The following is a 20,481-nucleotide window of genomic DNA, read 5'->3' as shown; positions in this document are numbered from 1 at the left end:
GTAGATTAGATCCCAAAAGACATCCTCTGAAGAAGGTCCAAATCAGGCCATTATTGGACCTATTTGGAACCTAAAAATGTGTCTAAACTTGCAGCCCAATAAGTCCTACATGAAGCCACGTTTTTATAATATAAAAAGGACTTACTTTATGTCCAATAAAGGTTCAATATGCGTGATAGAAGTTGGGTATAAGATGGTGCCAAGTTGCTTGCAAGTTGCCTTCAAGATTTCCAAGATCTTATTCATGATTAGTTTGGGACTTTCAAGATTCTATTCAAGATTGGTTTTAACTTATTTTCATATATTTTGGTACTAGATTTATTGCTTTCCTAGGTAGTTAAGGTTATGTTTTTCTTTTCCTAAGATTGTTGGAGTTACTTTTCAAGATTGACTTGGTTTTTGTTTCCTAGTGTTTTGACTTTTCCTAAGGTATTTGGACTTGTTGTCCAAAGTAGTTTAGGACTTTATTTCCTTATTTTTAGGTAGGAATTTCGTGACCCCCTCTCTATATAAAGGGGTGTCATCTTTATTTTTAGATTTTAGATTATTATAGACAATATCAATAAAAATTGTGAGATTTTTCTTGCACTCTTGTGTGTGGCTACTCTTGGATTTATTCTTCAACCTTCAAGACTCAACTTAAGGTGGTAAGATTAAACTCTTTCGAAATCTTAGATCACTTTTAGGTATTCAAGAAAGGTGATAAGTTTAGGCTTATTGTTGTTCTTGTTTTTCTAAATGGTCGGGTTTCACAATCTATCTCTTGTTTTTAATTCTCTACCAAAGGCGATTAGTTCTTTGTTAGCTAATTATTGTTGTTAGGATTCAACTTCAAGAATAGACTTCTTGAATTCAAGAAACTCTTTCTTGAATTCAATCTATCTTTAATTTTCCGTTGTTTTTTTGTTTCTTTATTTTCTTTTAGCTTCCGCACGTTTCTTGATTTTCTTTAGTAATTCTTGGACCCCTATCGTGTTTTAATCAAGTGGTATTAGAGCATAGGCTAATCAAGATTTCAATCTTGATAATCTTGGGAGGTTCTTGAGCAAAACAAAACCCAAAAAAAAAAACGAAAATCAGGCCAAAGAATAGCATTATGGCTCATTATTATTTGTAGAATTCAAGTGTTATTTGGTTTCCAAGTCAAGAAAGGAAACAAGAAGAGGCGATCCTAGTTCTTGAAGATTAAGGTAACTTCTTTCCTTATTCTTGTGGGTTTTGGGTTTGCTAAATTCTTTCCTTATTTTTTCTACATAACCAATTCCTATTCTTCCAAGGTTTGGTCCTTCACTTTCCTTTTCTTTTTCTAACTCCACATTCTTATCACTAAGGGTTGTGACTAGTAAGGTTTATTAATAAATCTAAAGTTTAACGACCAAGAGTTGCTTTGAGTGGAAAAAGGCAAGAGAGGCGAGAACATTAGAGGAAAAAGCCAAAATTTGAGAGAGACACAATTATTATAATCTTTGTTCAAGATGTTTCAAACAGGTAGTTATAGCAAAAGGAGGCGAGCTATGACTCAACAACTTGAAAAGTCGAACTTACAGTATACCGAATGGAAGGAAGACAATGGTAAAATTATTTTTCAAACAAGGGCTAAAGTGATGTCTGCGATTTGTGCCCTTAGAATTGACAAAGAGTTTGGCTATAACTCAATTAGCACTTATATGGTTGAAAAATTGAACTTGCCTTATGTTGAGTATATTGAACCCTACATGTTGAGAGGAAGTAAAGGTAAATAAAAGAGTTTTATTTCTATTCTCTATTGGAAGGTATGAGGATGCGATCTGATATGATGTGATTCTCATGAATAATTATCATATCTTGTTGGGAAAGCCATGGTATACCTATAGAAGAGCTTCGTATAACATGGAAAAAAATAGATACTCTTTTGAGGTTAGCAGGAAGAAACGTATTCTTGGACCTTTGACTCCCTCACAAATTTATGAAGATGAAAAGACTATTAAAGAGAATATGGAAAAATATGATAGTGAAAAGAATGAGAGGAGTAAGGGAGTGTATGTTGACATCCCAAGAGAGGAAAAAGGAGAGGTTGTATTGAGTGAAGATAATGGGATGTCAATTGAGAAAAAGAGTGAGCTTGAGGGAAAAGAAAAGAGAGAAGGCAATGAGATAAGAAAAGTCTTTGAAGTACAGAGAGAGAAAAACAAGAGGGTTTGAGTAAAGAAGACGAAAAAAACTTTAGTGAGAGAAAAGAGGTTAAGGGTGAGGAAAAGTTAGTTTTGTGATAAAAGCCAAAGAGAGTGTAAGAAAGACTAAAATTTCTTTACTTCCTAACCCATTAACTCATTCTTGTTTTAGTTCTTGTGATTTTGTGCAGCCACGTTTTGAAAGACCTTTTGAAAGGAGAGGTGAGGCGCGAGAAATGGTGGTAAAGGATCCAATTGGATTCTAACATGAATTAGGCGAATTAATTCTTGTTGGATGGTGGAAGATAAAAGCTTGGTTAAATTCTTTGTTATTGAACCTTTTGACTATTTTAATTCTTATTTACAGGTTTATGACATGGAGTTTCCTAAAGCCATTGCTAAGCTGGAATCATTGCATAAAAGAATACAAGGTGATGTTGTTCCATTAGTTAAATAAGTCCAAGTATGATATGTATAATTGGTTCATTCACATTCTTGGCCTTCCTAGAACACCTAAGGTATTTTTGGAGGTAATGAACTATACTCTTATTTCTTATGTTGGTGACTTTATAATTTTTGTGGATGATGATATTTTGATGCATATCAAGTCATTAACTGTAATATCTAAGATAAAGTGCAAGAGTAATTTGCTTCCTTTTGAAATTGAGTATGACATAGATGATTATGCATTCTAACTTGGTGGAAATAGGCATGAAATTTATGAGAAGAGGCTTCGTAATGAGTTAAATGTTCATTCTTCTCTTATTCAAGTGTCTAATGATTTTTCGTGTGATAAATTGCTAGAATGTGAGTTTTGTTGTTTGATGGGAAGTCGTTCCTCTAGGCGTGTTGATTGTGACCCTGTAAAAGTGTTTGCTACTATTAAAGAGGATATACATGATTATTGTGACGTTAGTGATCAAATACTCTTTTATGAACCTATCTATGACTCTTTCTATGACAGTTTGAGCAATTATGTAGAATCCATTAATGTTGCGAATATTATTATGGAAAGTTATAATCATTAGCTTGAATGTATTGAAATTTGTACTTTGGAATTTATGGGTTCTTCTGACCTTTCTGAGAATTTATGTGCTTCTTTGAATAACTTACATGTAGAAGAATCCATGGGATTTATAATTGATACTTGGCTATATCATAAGAGTGTCTTATTTGATACATGTAGCAGAGATACTTGTGTTAAATGGATGCATGACCAATATTTTGTAATTTCTTTGGCATGCACATCTTTGGACTACCTTATTCACAAGATCGCATTGCAAATTTCATTACATAGAGCATCTAAGAGAGGTTTTTATTGGACAACTCTAAGTAGGCATAAATTTTATTGGGATGATGATGTCCATATGCTTTATAAAGGAGTATTTACACCTATTAGGCTTAATTGGGTTAAGTGGACACATGGTCACTATCTTGTTTTATTCCTACCATTTTCTCAGATTAGTGGATGCCATTTACTAGTGCGTGACTTTTTTTTCTTGCAAGATCGAAATTTGAGGACGAATTTTCTTCAAGAAGAGGGGAATGATAGCATCCTAGAAAGCTCAAATCTATTCAGGAACAAGAATGAAGCTTTGGAATCTCAAAGACGGCCTTTAACAAGATGTCAAGCTAAAGAGTTGCAAAATAAGGTCATTAGACTTCAAGTGCAAATAAAGAAATTGTTAATTGGGATGGAGAGCTCAAGGATAAAGGATATGAGTTGTCTAGGTGTTATAATTATTTTATGGTCCAAATTCATTTCCAAAGAAAGGTCGATTAGATTCCAAAAGACATCCTCTGAAGAAGGTCCAAATCAGCCACTATTGGACCTATTTGGAACCTAAAAATGTATCCAAACTTGCAGCTCAATAAGTCCTACATGAAGCCATGTTTTTATAACATAAAAAGGACTTCCTTGCTGCTCAAGAAAGGTTCAATAGGCGTGATAGAAGTTGGGTACAAGTTGGTGTCAAGTTGCTTGCAAGTTGCCTTCAAGATTTCCAATATCATATTCATGATTGGTTTGGGACTTTCAAGATTCTATCCAAGATTGGTTTTAACTTATTTCAATATATTTTGGTACTAGATTTATTGCTTTCCTAGGTAGTTAAGGTTATGTTTTCCTTTTCCTAAGATTGTTGGAGTTACTTTCCAAGATTGACTTGGTTTTTGTTTTCTAGTGTTTTTCCTTTTCCTAAGGTATTTGGACTTGTTGTCCAAAGTAGTTTAGGACTTTATTTCCTTGTTTTTAGGTAGGAATTTCGTGACCCCCTCTCTATATAAAGGGGTGTCATCTTTGTTTTTAGATTTTAGATTATTATAGACAATATCAATAAAAATTATGAGATTTTTCTTGCACTCTTGTATGTGGCTACTCTTGGATTTATTCTTCAACCTTCAAGACTCAACTTAAAGTGGTAAGATTAAACTCTTTCGAAATATTAGATCACTTCTAGGTATTCAAGAAAGGTGATAAGTTTAGGCTTATTGTTGTTCTTGTTTTTCTAAATGGTCGGGTTTCACAATCTATCTCTTGTTTTTAATTCTCTACCAAAGGCGATTAGTTCTTTGTTAGCTAATTATTGTTGTTAGGATTCAACTTCAAGAATAGACTTCTTGAATTCAAGAAACTCTTTCTTGAATTCAATCTATCTTTAATTTTCCGTTGTTTTTTTGTTTCGTTATTTTCTTTTAGCTTCCGCACGTTTCTTGATTTTCTTTAGTAATTCTTGGACCCCTATCGTGTTGTTATCAAGTGGTATTAGAGCATAGGCTAATCAAGATTTCAATCTTGATAATCTTGGGAGGTTCTTGAGCAAAACAAAACCCAAAAAAAAAATGAAAATCAGCCCAAAGAAAAGCATTATGGCTTATTATTATTTATAGAATTCAAGTGTTATTTGGTTTCCAAGTCAAGAAAGGAAACAAGAAGAGGCGATCCTAGTTCTTGAAGATTAAGGTAACTTCTTTCCTTATTTTTGTGGGTTTTGGATTTCCTAAATTCTTTCCTTATTTTTTCTACATAACCAATTCCTATTCTTCCAAGGTTTGATCCTTCACTCTCCTTTTCTTTTTCTAACTCCATATTCTTATCACTAAGGGTTGTGACTAGTAAGGTTTATTAATAAATCTAAAGTTTAATGACCAAGAGTTGCTTTGAGTGGAAAAAGGCAAGAGAGGCGAGAACATTAGAGGAAAAAGCCAAAATTTGAGAGATACACAATTCTTATAATCTTTGTTCAAGATGTTTCAAACAGGTAGTTATAGTGAAAGGAGACGAGTTATGACTCAACAACTTGAAAAGTCGAACTTACAGTATACCGAATGGAAGGAAGACAATGGTAAAATTATTTTTCAAACAAGGGCTAAAGTGATGTCTGCGATTTGTGCCCTTGGAATTGACAAAGAGTTTGGCTATAACTCAATTAGCACTTATATGGTTGAAATATTGAACTTGCCTTATGTTAAGCATATTGAACCCTACATGTTGAGAGAAGTAAAGGTAGATAAAAGAGTATTATTACCATTCTCTATTGGAAGGTATGAGGATGCGATCTGGTGTGATGTGATTCTCATGAATAATTATCATATCTTGTTGAGAAAGCCATGGTATACCTATAGAAGAGCTTCATATAACATGGAAAAAAAATAGATACTCTTTTGAGGTTAGCAGGAAGAAACGTATTTTTGGACCTTTGACTCCCTCACAAATTTATGAAGATGAAAAGACTGTTAAAGAGAATATGGAAAAATATGAGAGAGAAAAGAATGAGAGGAGTAAGGGAGTGCAGGTTGACATCCCAACAGAGGAAAAATGAGAGGTTGTATTGAGTGAAGAGAATGGGATGTTAATTGAGAAAAAGAGTGTGCTTGAGGGAAAAGAAAAGAGAGAAGGCAATGAGATAAGAAAAATCTTTGAGGTAGAGAGAGAAAAATAAGAGGGTTTGAGTAAAGAAGAATAAAAAAACTTTAGTGAGAGAAAAGAGGCTAAGGGTGAGGGAAAAGTTGGTTTTGTGATAAAAGCCAAAGAGAGTGTAAGCAAGAATAAAATTTCTTTACTTCCTAACCCATTAACTCATTCTTTTTTTAGTTCGTGTGATTTTGTGCAGCCACGTGTTGAAACACCTTTTGAAAGGAGAGGTGAGGCACAAGAAATGGTGGCAAAGGATCCAATTGGATTCCAACATGAATTAGGTGAATTAATTCTTGTTGGATGGTGGAAGATAAAAGCTTGGTTAAATTCTTTGTTATTGAACCTTTTGACTATTTTAATTCTTATTTATAGGTTTATGACATGGAGTTTCCTAAAGCCATTGCTAAGCTGGAATCATTGCATAAAAGAATACAAGGTGATGTTGTTCCATTAGTAAATAAGTCCAAGTATGATATGTATAATTTGTTTATTCACATTCTTGGCCTTCCTCGAACACCTAAGGTATTTTTGGAGGTAATGAACTATACTCTTATTTCTTATGTTGGTGACTTTATAATTTTTGTGGATGATGATATTTTGATGCATATCAAGTCATAAACTGTAATATCTAAGTTAAAGTACAAGAGTAATTTGCTTCCTTTTGAAATTGAGTATGACATAGATGATTATGCATTCTAACTTGGTGGAAATAGGCATGAAATTTATGAGAAGAGGCTTCGTAATGAGTTAAATGTTCATTCTTCTCTTATTCAAGTGTCTAATGAGTTTTCATGTGATAAATTGCTAGAATGTGAGTTTTGTTGTTTGATGGGAAGTCATTCCTCTAGGCATGTTGATTGTGAGCCTGTAAAAGTGTTTGCTACTATTAAAGAGGATATACATGATTATTGTGACGTTAGTGATCAAATACTCTTTCATGAACCTATCTATGACTCCTTCTGTGACAGTTTGAGCAATTATGTAGAATCCATTGATGTTGCGAATATTATTGGGGAAAGTTATAATCATGAGCTTGAATGTATTGAAATTTGTACTTTGGAATTTATGGGTTCTTCTGACCTTTCTGAGAATTTATGTGCTTCTTTGAATGACTTACATGTAGAAGAATCCATGGGATTTATAATTGATACTTGGCTATATCATAAGAGTGTCTTATTTGATACATGTAGCAGAGATACTTGTGTTAAATGGATGTATTACCAATATTTTGTAATTTCTTTGGCATTCACATCTTTGGACTACCTTATTGACAAGATCGCATTGCAAATTTCATTACATAGAGCATCTAAGAGAGGTTTTTATTGGACAACTCTAAGTAGGCATAAATTTTATTGGGATGATGATGTCCATATGCTTTATAAAGGAGTATTTACACCTATTAGGCTTAATTGGGTTAAGTTGACACATGGTCACTATCTTGTTTTATTCCTACCATTTTCTCAGATTAGTGGATGCCATTTACTAGTGCGTGACTTTTTTTTCTTGCAAGGTCAAAATTCGAGGACGAATTTTCTTCAAGAAGAGGGGAATGATAGCATCCTAGAAAGCTCAAATCTATTCAGGAACAAGAATGAAGCTTTGGAATCTCAAAGACGGCCTTTAACAAGATGTCAAGCTAAAGAGTTGCAAAACAAGGTCATTAGACTTCAAGTGCAAATAAAGAAATTGTTAATTGGGATAGAGAGCTCAAGGATAAAGGATATGAGTTGTCTAGGTGTTATAATTATTTTATGGTCCAAATTCATGTTCAAGAAAAGGTGGATTAGATCCCAAAAGACATCCTCTAGAGAAGGTCCAAATCAGGCCACTATTGGACCTATTTGGAACCTAAAAATGTGTCCAAACTTGCAGCCCAATAAGTCCTACATGAAGCCATGTTTTTGTAACATAAAAAGGACGCACTTGCTGCCCAAGAAAGGTTCAATAGGTGTGATAGAAGTTGGGTACAAGTTGGTGTCAAGTTGCCTTCAAGATTTCCAAGATCCTATTCATGATTGGTCTGGGACATTCAAGATTCTATCCAAGATTGGTTTTAACTTATTTCCATATATTTTGGTACTAGATTTTTTACTTTCCTGGGTAGTTAAGGTTATGTTTTCCTTTTCCTAAGATTGTTGGAGTTACTTTCCAAGATTGACTTGGTTTTTGATTCCTAGTGTTTTTCCTTTTCCTAAGGTATTTGGACTTGTTGTCCAAAGTAGTTTAGGACTTTATTTCCTTGTTTTTAGGTAGGAATTTCGTGACCCCCTCTCTATATAAAGGGGTGTCATCTTTGTTTTTAGATTTTAGATTATTATAGACAATATCAATAAAAATTGTGAGATTTTTCTTGCACTCTTGTGTGTGGCTACTCTTGGATTTATTCTTCAACCTTCAAGACTCAACTTAAGGTGGTAAGATTAAACTCTTTCGAAATCTTAGATCACTTCTAGGTATTCAAGAAAGGTGATAAGTTTAGGCTTATTGTTGTTCTTGTTATTCTAAATGGTCGGGTTTTACAATCTATCTCTTGTTTTTAATTCTCTACCAAAGGCGATTAGTTCTTTGTTAGCTAATTGTTGTTGTTAGGATTCAACTTCAAGAATAGACTTCTTGAATTCAAGAAACTCTTTCTTGAATTCAATCTATCTTTAATTTTCTGTTATTTTTTTGTTTCTTTATTTTCTTTTAGCTTCCGCACGTTTCTTGATTTTCTTTAGGAATTCTTGGACCCCTATCGTGTTGTTATCATTACTTACCTTAAAATCTCGCATCATATCTTCTATCTCTTTCATGAGCTCCCTTCCACATAGGTATAATTGACATCCGCGACCTGAAGCTCTGTTATAATACTTGCACCTCTGGTGCATACACACTCCGGTGGGAGCTTCATATTGACTTCTTATGAGGCTGGTACTCTTTTAACTGACTTTATCGTAGACCATTATAAGATATGGCTACTGTACCATCTCTCTTGTTCCTCCGATATTAAAAATGATCCTGCAATGTTCTCAATCACAAAGTCTATAATTTTTTGGGGCCAATAATTAAACTCTTGATTTACTTAGTTAATATAACTCTTTTGTTTCCTCTTCCTTATGATCAACCTTCGTGTAGGCTTAAGCTATCTTCCGATCTGCGGCTCCTAGTATTAGTTATTACTTTAGCCTTTCATGGGCGCTATGGAATATCCATGATTCAATTTTCTAACAATTCAATCCTTTGTCTATGCCTTGGGCTCAATTCTTTCTTTTAACTTATACCGGAGTCTTCTACGTCTGTATGATTGTCAACATATATGTTGCACATATAAAACTCTGAACTCTTAGGTGCGTTCATAACGTAACTAACTATGGATCACTGATCGAATAATTCCTTTCGTTCCTTCTCAACTTTCTTTAAATGCAAGTAATTACTTTTCCTGATCATTTTTTTTTCACTTGTTGCATGCATACTTAGCTTATCTTAGTTCCCACGTATGCCAAAATTTTTGTGCAAATCATATGATCTCGAATATTACTTTTGATTTTTCTTCCCATTCCTTAGCCACGATAGGTGCCACTTTCTTATGGAGTGCATACAATGTTGTTGTGAAACTGTTATTATAAGACCATTTCCTCTTTAGGTCACTGTGCTTAGATTGAAGACTTCTTTCTTATTTCCTCAGCTTGTCTTTCATTGTAGCACTTAGGGAGGACCCTCGGACTCTTGTAAAGCTGCGAGCTTATTACATCATATTCCCGATAGAATTTTTGATGTTCGTGCTCACTTGTAATTATCCTTAGTTACTTAGCTCCACACTCATATGCTCATACGGTTGCTTGTGAACTACAGTTTTGACTGTCTTCCTAGTGGAACTCTCTTTTATTTCCGTAACACTCATACGGTACCTTTAACTACCCCAACTCCTATCTGAATAGTTCTCAAGGATTACCTTGTCATAACTGCGAGGCTGAATTCACTATGTTGGAGTTTACTATGTTTATCTTGCACGATCCGCTACTTCGTCTGTATCCTCTTGTCTAGCCATAACTAGGCTCTTCCTGAATCAACAACTAACTAATCATTGTCTCATTCTCATATTAATATTCTGAGTAATCTTTCATGGGTCATTTCCTTTATCTTACTTACGTCCCGCACTGGCTCCTTATCTATCAATAACATCTCAGGCAGGAACCCTAACCTCCTCTCCTTGACGTCGTGTTTGCATAATGTTCTGGAATCGTAGCATATCTGTAGGATTTGAATAAGTGCAATCTTATCCATTTCTTATTCTTATCACATTCTTCCATAGTTACTAGAACCACTTAATTCTGACTTAATGCCACATCACTCCATATTCCCCCCTTTAGGGGAGCACTAAGATTTAGTGTTAAGATGATCTACGTATAGATGTTTTACCTTCTCATCTTTGGCATAGTTTCACATCATCGATGATCCTTACTCACCTCGCGAAAATCCTTCTGTACCAAGGATAACAAAACTCCTCACTCGCGAGGGTGACACTTAGTGTAACTGGCACATACAGTCCCTTAAGCTTAACTTTACTCACCTTGCTTACTTTGGGGAAGCGTCTTCCTGAATGACCTTTAAAGGGTATTCTTCTGTCCTCCATTCTATTATCGCCAGGACGTAATCTCTGAAATTCTCATGTTGCCGACTACTACTCAGTCCCTAGTTCATGCTTAGTTTATCTTGTTCATCAGTCCATGCTGATTTCTTATTACTCTGGGGTCTAACGTTTTCTTTTGGTAGTCGCGTTGGAGTCACGAACTTATTTCTCGAAATGAGGATATGACTTTATGGCCTATACTCTTTTGTTGTCTCAAGGCCAGTCACCTCTCGTATTTTCCTTCACTTCAGTATAGACTCAGTAATAATGTCATCTTTTTGATCTACCGTTGTCGTCCATGCATCACATCTTACTCATAATGCTTCATTAACTCTCTTCTTATTTCCCGCTAATATTTATGCCTATTACTTTATTCAGAAAACTTTAACAAGACATTCTTTGCTTTTAGCTCCCCTGGCTCTTCGGGTTGCCTAACATTCCCGTTCTACTAGGGACGGGAGCCACACTAAGGTAATGTTTATCCCTTCAAGGCTTCCAGTGTCTATCTTTGTAGTACTCATATCTAGCTGTACTATTTTAGAGTGCACCATCTGGGTGTCTCACAAGGAGATATATTACCATATTTGCAATACCCTTCGGAAATGTCAACTAACACAAACAATCCATTTACCATTTTGGGTTACTCTAACCCCAGCCAGATCCTCATATCCCGTCCTTCTCTTAAACTACACTTGTCAGCCCCCAGAGGGAATAACTGAAATGGGTCTGATCAATTGTATATATCTCTGTTACTGTTGAAGGTAACTCATAATGCTTATATTTCTCTGCTTGAATTGTAAATATTGTTAACCTTCATTAACTGGGTACCTCGTACCCTTTTTCATCTTGCTTCCTTTACTTGTTGAAACTTGTGTGTACCTTCCGATTCTCTTATTCTTTTTTTCCGTAAGAGTGGATAGACATTCTAGTCTTAGGGATCTTTATCAAGAAGTTCACACATCTTAGTACACACATGATCTATTGGATACCTCATATTTATCCATCATAAGCATGATGCAAAAATTGAGTTCCTCTGACTCAACTCTTCCACAGCTACATCTCTTACCAACCGTCTTTCTGGATGGAGGCATTATCGTATTATCAATAAGATAGAGTTTAGGAAATTGAGTTCTTACAATTGAGCTCTACCATACGATCTAGAGTAAGAAGAAAGAGTGACAGTCCTAAATGCCATGTAGCCTCCTACTTATAAGTGTGGTGCACGACACACCCATAAATAAGACTCTTCTAGACACAGCTTGTAGACTCCCTAGGATAGAACTGCTCTGATACCACTTTTGTCACGACCCAAACCGATGAGCCGCGATGGGCACCCGGTACCTTACTCAATCGAGTACCAACATAACGTGTCTTTTCATATCATACCATCATAGATAACTGAGCTGGAGAGGCTGTCGTGAGATATGTGGAATACAACATGTAATACCAACTTATACGTAAGGCAAATTAGCCTCTAAGACCAAAATAACCACTCGTACACTGAACATAGGCCGACAAGGCCATATAATCTTTTACGTACATGGCATCTGTCTACAAGCCTCTAAGTATACATAATTGTCATAAAGGTCAGGACAGAGCCCCGCCATACCAAACAATACACATCTAAATTATACTGATCAAACACGTAACTCCAGAGCAAATGGAGTGCACCCACATTTTCCACTGAGCTGATCGCCTACTTGGAGGACTCTCGACCTATCTATCGAGACCTGCGGGCATGAAACGCAGCGTCCCTAGGCAAAAGGGACGTCAGTACAAATAATGTACCGAGTACGTAAGGAATGAAAATCAGTAAATAATAGACATGAGAGAAACATGGAGTAAAAGACTCGACATGTACGTCTCCATAGCTCTGTGAATCATTTCATTTTTATAATTTCATGCATATGGGTATAAATGTCATACCATGCATAGGTATATGTGTTCATAACATCATCAAGCCACTGAGGGCATCCCATCATATCATTTCGACCACTGTGGGCAAATCATCAACATATACCAGATGATCAGGTGGTGGTGCGTATAAAACGCCGTAACCTTTTCCCATATCCCATATACATATATATACACATAAATACGCGTATATAACGCCATCTGTTCATGGGTCAATGTACATATATAAATGAATGAAATGCATGGAAATATGTTAATAATCTCAATATTCCTTTTGGATAAACTTTATCAACTGTGTATCATTCGGAGACCCATGAATAGAAGATATAATAATATGTCGCATGGGGAATCAAGAACATAGAGACCCCTAGTATTTCTATGAATAGAGTCGTTTATGAAAACTGTGTGTTTGCTCGTTTCTTCTGTATAATTTCGATCATGCCAAAAAGAAAGAAGGGATAGCCTTAACATACCTGAACCGATTCTCTTCACAATCCCTTTAACACCGTTGATTGCGACAACGCGTAACGGCGGATCGTAGTTGGGAAATATCCCTATGATATTTTTTAGAAAGATTGCACCGTACTCCCTTATAATTGCAAAATCTCGTCGCAATTATGCTAAATAGTCTCGGATGAATTCTTGTTGAAGTGATTCACGTTACTAGTGAAAAGTATGGTCTCTGTTGAAGCATTACATAGCAGATCCATATGAAACCTCCTATAATGAATGAATGCCTTTAGAAAGGTCCCTTTTTATAGTGGTGTGGCCTCCACATAATAATGCTTACCTTAGCCACCTAATTTTTTTAAAACGCCATCTAGCAATGTGACCAAATAGTCACTTAAATCAATAATCTTGGGCAGCCACGCTTGGGAGGCTTTATTAAGTCTTATCCAAAATCTTAATTACTCACTAATTCATTTTTTTAACTAATTAATCTCCCATTAACCAATAATCAATCAATTACCCACATAATTAGGAATTATCTCAAATTACATAAAATACCACATATAATCACGGTCCTGTGGTACCTTGTATGACACTAGTCCATAAATACCGGGTATTATAGCTTGGACCGTATTTTATCTCAAATTTCCAAACTTCGACGAAACTCATCTTCTTCGATTTGCTTACCCTCTCACCTTCACGAATTTACTTATCACTTGTTTTAAATAACATAATACTTATAATCCCAAAATAATCTTATTCCCGAACTTATGTCGCTTAACTTACGACGAAATTTTAACGTACGGATATAACATCTCATTTCTGAGCTTATATCAATTTACTTATGGCGTACTTTTATTTACGAAATATGGGGTGTAACACTCTTAAGCCAGTGGGTTAAGACCAGGTATGTTAAGGCTATCCCTTCTTTCATTTTGGCATGAATCATACGATAGAAACGAAACTAGCAAAAGCACAGCTTTAATAATTGACTCTATTCATAGAAGTACTAGGGGTGCCTATGTTCTTGATTCCCCATATGAATTATTATTATATCTTTTGTTCATGGGTCTCAAAAATAGACGTAGTTGATAAAATTTATCCGAAGGCATATGACATACCGAGAAGTCTTATTAACATATTTCTTATGCATTTCATTCATTTATACATGTACATTGACCCATGACCAGATGGTGTTATATACACGTATATTATATGGATATGGGATATGTGAAAAGGTTACGGCGTTATATATGCACCACCACCTGATCAGCTGGTATATGTTGATGATTTTTCCCACAGAGGCTGAGATGATATTATGGGATGCCCTCAGAGGCTTGATGATGTTATGTACGCATATATCTATGCATGGTATGATATTTATACGCATATTCAGACTTACATGTTGAGTCTTTTACTCGATGTTTCTCTGATGTATTTTATTTACTAATTTTCATTCCTTATATACTTGGTATATTATTTGTGCTGACGTCCCTTTTTTTCTGGGGACGCTGTGTTTCATGCCCGCAGGTCCTGATAGACAGGCTGAGAGTCCTTCGAGTAGGCTATCAGCTCAGCGGAAGGTGTTGGTGTGCTCCATTTGCTCCGGAGTTGCTTATTTGGTCAGTATGATTTGGACATGTATTGATTAGTATGGCGGGGCCATGTCCCGACCTTTATGGTATTTATCTACTCTTAGAGGCTTGTAGACATATGTCATGTACATGAAAGATTGTATGGCCTTGTCGGCCTATGTTCAGTGTACGAGTGATCATTTTGGTCTTATATGCCCGTATATCATATGTATAAGTTTGTATTACATGTTGGGTCGTCCAATGTTGAGTATTTCCTCTTGTTTTATTCTATTTATCTCACAACAACCTCTCCGTCTCATTTACCTATGATAGTATAATACGAAAGATACGTTACGTTAGTACTCAGTTGAGTAAGGTACCAGGTGCCCGTCGCGGCCCATCAGTTTGGGTCGTGACAAGAGGTCTATTTAAGAGAGTAAATAAAAGTTAGGGATAATGTGATGTCTCGCTTGAGGTTCCAGAATAACATAAGGAAATCTATGGTGCTATGAAATTATGAAATACGATTATGGAAGTATAGTATAATCCCTAAGGACGATCAGGCAAATAACTTCAGATGTTCACCGATGAGATGTGAGCCCTAGTGACAATGTATTACGTAAGAAGTTTCAAGTTATTACTGGTGGATTATAGATCAACATTAAGGTGAATCAACAATGGATGGAAAAAAGTTCTGAATCTAGGGAATAGAATATAGCAATCGTCGTAAGTTCGATAAAGTACCAAACCAAGAACGTCACAATACCTCGCAAAGTGAGGCTTAGAGATTGGCTAAAAGCTAGAGGAAAAAGGAGAGAAGAGTCGCGTAGGCATACGTACAAGGACATATTCGCACAGGCTGCATGATAGAAGGTAGCAACAGTTATGAGATTGGAAGAATTCCGACTACAGGTCATGGTGTGAGAAAGAGACCTAAAGCGGGGAATGCCTTTGCCTTTGTATTTTTTTACAAAATAGTTGCCTTGATGGCAAGGATAGTATTAAAGTATTTGTGTATTATAAGCTGATAAGCGCATCAGCCAACATTCGAGGACGAATGTTCCAAAGGGGGGAATGATGTTACACCCCATGTTTCTGTACATAAAAGTACGTCGTAAATCGGTAGATGTAAGTTCAAAAGGAATGAAATCCCTCTACAAGGATAAGGAAGGTTTATTGATGTCTTAAGTAAGTTAAGTTGAATGAGACTTGGAAAAAACAAATGAGATAATGGATACATAAAATATGGCTGCTTGCTTACCGGATACTTGTTTGAGCTACTTGCTTACCCGTCCTACTAGCTTGAGCTACTTAACACATGTTGTGATTATTAAATTAGGGTAAGATTCGTGTCTAAGTGAATAAGGGCAGCATGTGACACCTACTAATTAACCAAGCAGGTGACAAGTAGGTGTGTCACCTACTTGCTAAAAGGGAAGGCCCAAATTAGTCCACCTAAATAGACATGTGTATGTTAGCCAAGAGGGCCCTTTTAGGGGATGAATCAAGTCACATATCCTCATAATGTTCAAGTAGTAGAAACATAAATACAGCCACGAAATTCTCTCCCAAATTGACCTACTCCAAACTCTCAAGAAGTTGTTGATAATCTTCTTCTTCCTTCAATTCAAGTTAAAGGGTAATCTCCAATCTTGAAGGATTTGATGTGAAGAAAGTTAATGGCCATCAAGGGAAATATACTACCATTGTTTCATCCCTACAAGATCTGATATTGGTAATAAAATCCTCCCTCCTTCATATATTTGAGTTTATCTAAGTTCTAGCTAGGATGTTTGGTGAAGGTCTTGTGAAGTAGGGGCTAGAAATTGAGTTGAAGTTGTTGTAGTGTTATGGATTGTTTGGAGAAGTTTCATATTATTATATGGCTGTCACATAAGATTATTGTCTTGGACATGTTGTGTTTAATCTTATTGGTGCCTTAACTAAGTTGTGGGAGTAATAATTGATGAAGTAATAATCTGAAAACCAGTTTTCAGTTGTTGTAATTTGTGGACTGTTAGGAGTCCGTTTTTATGTGGTGTTGTGGCTTACAAATTAGTATGTATAACCAGAGTATATTGTGATTGTCATTATTGAAGTGTATTCAAGTTCTAGCTAAGTTATATGGATGGGAGAGCACAAAGTAGCACTTGGTTGTTGTATGAGATTGTGTGGACTGTTTTGGTGATGTATTGCGATGGATATAAGGTTGGATATTGATGTAATATGTTTGTTTATATTTTGGACATGTTGGTCTTGTTTGTTTATTTGAGGAAAGTGAAAAGAATAAGGGGAGGTGCTGTCCAAAATTTCGTAGATGAGCTCGTCGCTCATTTGTGTTGAGTTCTAGCTTCCGTAAACTTAACAATGGTCCGTTATTGTTTGTTGTAGATTGAAGTACTAATGTAGTAAACCGACGTCGTGTAGTTAGGTAAATGACAAAGGTACGTTAAGACTATCCCTTCTTTGCTTTTGGAATGATCCATATGATAGAAACGAAACGAGCAAACGCACAATTTTCATAAATGGATCTATTCATAGAAGTACTAGGAGTGTCTATGTTCTTGATTCCCCATGTGTCCTATTATTATATCATCTGTTTACGGGTCTTAGAAAAATACGTAAGTTGATAAATTTTATCCGAGAGATCTTATTGACTTACTTCTTTATGCATTGCATTCATTTATACATGTACATTGACCCATGACTAGATGGCATTATATACGCATATATTATATGTATATGGGATATGGGGAAAGATTACGACGTTATATACGCACCACCACCTGATCAGGTGGTATACATTGATGATTTCGCACACAAAGGCCTAGATGATACGATGGGATGCCCTCAGAGGCTTGATGATATTATGTACTCATATACCTATGCATGGTATGACATTTACATGTATATGCATGACATTATAAATGTTTCACGATTCACAGAGATATTCAGACTTTTATGTTGAGTTTTTTATACCATGTTTCTTTCATGCCTTACAGACTCGGTACTTTATTTGTACTGACATCCCTTTTGCCTAGGGATGCTGCGTTTCATATCCACAGGTCTCGATAGACAGGTTGACAGTCCTCCTAGTAGGCTATCAGCTCAGCGAAAGGTGTTGGTGCACTCTACTTGCTCCGGAGTTGCCTATTTGGTGAGTATGATTTGGACATGTATGGATTGGTATGGAGGGGCCTTATCCCAACCTTTATGAAGCTTATGTACTCTTATAGGCTTATAGACAAATGTCATATATATGGATACTTGTATGGCTTTATCGGCCTATTGTTTGAGTGTACAAATGATCATGTTGGCCTTATAGGCGTGTATGTCATGTGTATAAGTTTCTATATCATGTTGGGTCGTCCTATGTCAAGTATTCCCTTATGTTTTATTCCAGTTATCTCATGATGGCCCTTCTGGCCCATTTACCTATGATGGTGTGATAAGAAAGATATGTTACGTTGGTACTCGGTTGAGTAAGGCATCGGGTGCCCATCGCGGCCCTTCGATTTGGGTCATGACATAACATACACTAGCACAAGCACGTAAGAGGTCTGCCTCAAGGAATTTATGTCCAGTCTACCTTAAATCATCAAGCATATGGCCAAGTAAGGCTTGTCTCTGAAATCAGTCGAGTAGTACCTTCTCTTGGGTTCCTTTTCACCGTTGCTGAATTGTGGGGCAATCTATGGACTTCAGCTGCTTTTTGGGAGATTTTGAAGGCCCAAATGTCTAGGGTTCACCTTGTATCTTGTTATTATGTCTTCGGGTCTATGGCCATTGTATTTCAGATTTCCTATTGGGCTTGTAATTTATTATTCGGTCTGTAATATCGATGATGGGAATAATAGTTAAAAGGGGATTGGGGTAGTTTAATTTTTGCATTAATGGGTAGATAACATACCTATAGGATCAAATAAGCCTTGCCTGCTACTTGCTGATCATGCTTTGCTTCTGCGTATTACCTGTTAATAGATATCATGTCCATCGGACTTTCAACTTTGATTGGCTCGCTTAGAAATCAAGAGTTTAGGATCCTTAATATTGGTAACTAAAAACTTCCTATATGACTTATGATATCGTCTAGAAAGCACGCATGTAGGAGATATGTTGTGTTAATTAATTTTACTATATGCCACTACACTTAGAAAACTTGTATTAGGATTTCACACTTACCATCATACCTATAGTACTTGATTAAATAATTAAACAGTTTGCGCTACCAACTATGCTCTTAATGCTTTACACCTAGAAGCTATGACTATAGGATCTATAAACAAAAACTTGTATCACTTAAAAACAGTCTATAAACTTGAATCACTTAAAGATCATGCCTATAGGACTTAATAATAAGATCTACTTTTGTTAGATTATCCATGTATAAGTCATAGACTTAATAAGTTCACAACTGGTCATCTACTCTTTTACATAGAGATCATGTTTTAGGTCCAAATTAATCAATTCGATAATATGACCTAGTTCAAGACTATCCGGCCTAATCTCACAATTAGAAAGCATGCCTATAGGACGATCCACTTTTGAAGTCTCCCACTTCTGCCAATCTGTTAATTGGTAATTTCTTAACATTCATGTGAGTCTACTTGTGGAGGTATATGTGAGCCTTGTTGTGCTAATTGTACCTCTGTGGAGTCCTATTTGTTTTAAATTATTTAGCGCTTAGTCTTTTAATTTTTAAACAGCCTAGGATGAGTCTAGAACCACCATATAGTGGCCCAACACCTCCTGGAAAATAGGCATGGAACGGGCAATTTGGACTTAAAATGAGGGAGATATGATGTTTTGCAGTTTTAAAGGAAGTCTGAAAACTTCAGGGACATAAGTAGTATTTTCGAAATTATAATACCAGAAAAATCAGCAATAGAAAAAGCTTCGTTTTAGCACCCAAAACTTATTCGGATCCTCCCAAGCACAAACCATATATTCATTTAAATCATAAAATACGCTACGAACCTGCTCGTGTACTCAAAACACCGAAAAGAGGTCGTCTTGACCCGATATTGACCATGGTAAAAATCCAAATTCTTAACTTAACTAGTCTCCCAAGCAACGATCCAAAACACATTCGAGCCCCTCGGGACTCCATTCAATCATATCAATAAGTACAAATACATTATCCAAACTTATCCAAAGGTTCAAAACACCCACGAGAATATCACAACAAACAATCAAGGCTCAAACCGAATAGAATTTCTCTTAAGTTGTTACATCTTCATTTTTTTCAAAAGAGTGCCTGAATCAGACATACACACTTTGGATTACTTCCAAACTTTGCAAACAAGTTCAATTAACCTATATAGACCTATCCAAAGTCTCGGAACACTAATTATAGTCAAATAACATCATAGTCAACTCTTGGTCAAACTCATGAACTCTTAAATTCTTCAAATTTTCAACTTTCGACAAATAGTGTCGAATTCTTCTAGAAATCTCCAAAACCAAATCCGAACATACGTACAAGTCCAAAATAATCATACGAACCTATTAGAAATATTAAAACCCGATTCTGGGTCTATTTACCCAAAAGTCAAACCTTGGTCAATTGTTAGAACTTAAAGCCTCCAAATCGAGAGTCATTCATCTAAATCAATCCCTAACCGCTCGAAAACTAACAACGACCATACACACAAGTCATAAATACTTATTATGAAGCTACTTAAAGTATCAAACCACCAAACGAAATGCTAAAGCTCAAAACGATTGGTCGGGGCGTTACATTCTGCCCCACTTAAACATACGTTCGTCCTTGAACGTGCTAAAATTCATTCTAAAGTCATAAAATTGTTGTATAAGCTCACCATACACAATACCCATGAGTAATACCATGCCACCACAATCCAT

This window comes from Nicotiana tomentosiformis, chromosome 7 (genome assembly GCF_000390325.3).
Source record: "Nicotiana tomentosiformis chromosome 7, ASM39032v3, whole genome shotgun sequence".
Lineage (NCBI taxonomy): Eukaryota > Viridiplantae > Streptophyta > Magnoliopsida > Solanales > Solanaceae > Nicotiana > Nicotiana tomentosiformis.
Note: the sequence above shows the minus strand (reverse complement) of the source record.